Source organism: Dioscorea cayenensis, unplaced genomic scaffold, assembly GCF_009730915.1.
Source record: "Dioscorea cayenensis subsp. rotundata cultivar TDr96_F1 unplaced genomic scaffold, TDr96_F1_v2_PseudoChromosome.rev07_lg8_w22 25.fasta BLBR01001044.1, whole genome shotgun sequence".
Taxonomy (NCBI): Eukaryota; Viridiplantae; Streptophyta; class Magnoliopsida; order Dioscoreales; family Dioscoreaceae; genus Dioscorea; species Dioscorea cayenensis.
Genome location: NW_024087435.1, coordinates 2513 through 4116, shown reverse-complemented (window position 1 = coordinate 4116; position 1604 = coordinate 2513). Strand labels below are relative to the sequence as shown.

At 41.3% G+C, this 1604-nt stretch overlaps 1 non-coding gene across 1 annotated transcript; it reads left to right on the top strand.

Annotated features, from left to right (window-relative positions):
• The first annotated feature begins 1272 nt into the window (after positions 1–1272).
• Positions 1273–1379, top strand: LOC120255523. The gene has a single exon (XR_005535030.1). It is a non-coding gene; the product is annotated as a small nucleolar RNA R71 (small nucleolar RNA).
• Positions 1380–1604: the final 225 nt, after the last annotated feature.

Genomic DNA, 1604 nt, shown 5'->3' with positions numbered 1-1604 from the left:
TATTTCCATACACCTGCGGTGAATTTCTAGGAATTCACTCGTGAGATGTGAACCGGAAAGTGCTATGAGAGTTTAGCTACATTGAACTGCTACAGTGCTTCACCAAAATGCTCCCGATTCCACACATTTTATCGAGGCCACACGAATGGGCACACATCCATGCGAGATCACATTTTTTGTCTTTTAATAAAAATCATATTTGATGAAGATCTTGCTAGTAATGCACAAGTCAGAACATGTGAGAGTGACTGCCCTTGTGCGCCTCCAAACTATGTATTCACTTATGTACAATAGAGGTTGGCAACACACTCACATGTCTTCACGCGACAACTTGCAACTTCACATTTGTTCACTACAAGATTTCATCAATCAAATGCATCCACAATCTACTTTTTGGTTCCTTTTCTTCCACTATTATCTCCACAACCCTATATGCACAAAAAGAACACAAAAACACATATCAAGGGAGCTTATCAAGGGATCTTACTCTCAATCTCACGACCACTTCTCAAAGTGATTGCCTTCATGTGTTCTCTTGGATTTGTCTCCTGTTTCTAGGCAAATTTCCTGGGGTTTTTCCGAAAGTGACTTCACAATTTGAACGACTTGGTTCTCCAAGTTATGCAAAGATGTAGTATGATTGCGAGCGTGGCTTCAAACTGTATTGTAAATCTCATGTCCAATGATTGAATGAACTTGGTTAAAGCCTTCTCTGAATCAGTAATCCGGTTTTCCAACTCTAAAACTCTGTTCTCCATATTCGTGGCTTGTTGTTATTGTTGGAAAGCCTATGGTGTTGTACTCTTCTATTGCCCCTGATAACTCCGAGAAGGGTTTGGGTGGTTCCTCCACCCTGCATTGTAGGTATTACTGTACAGCATTTCTTGACCTCTCATTGCATTTCCTATAAAACTCGCTCCAATCGGGTTGTACCACCATTAGGAATTGGGCAATCGATGAAGCGTGTCCTCCCTTACACCTAGTACAACTCATCATCACCGCCAATCTTGAGAAGTTAGGATGTTCTAACTTCCGCTCAAGCACTTAACCTAGGCTCCTAATGATGACCGCATTTGATCTCATGAAGTCCGACTACCTTCTTTTTGGTCTTATGTATTCAATTGATAACTGCTCATAGCCATCTCTTCAATGAGTTATTGGGATTCTTCAGGGTTTTACTACCCAAGGTACCTCCCCGCCGCAACATCAAATAATTGCTTCATGCTTGGATTGAAACGATTATAGAAAGTGTAAATAATCATCCACTCGGGGAATCCATGCTGAGAACATTTCCGTAGGAGATCCTTGAGCCTATCCCATGTATCAAAAAGAGACTCCAATTCCATTTGCACAAAAGAGGACATTTCATTCCTGAGCTTTGCATATTTTCCTGGAGGGAAATATCACCCAAGAAAGCTTCTATAATCTCCTACCAAGTAGTGATCAATGCTCTAGGTAATGAATACAACCACTATTTCACTCTCCCCCTCGAGGAAAATGGGAAGGCCCTCAATTTTATGGCATCATCCGTGAACCTATTAATCTTGAGCATGTCGCACACTTCCAAAAAATTCTCGATATGGTTGTTCGGATCTTCATCTCGC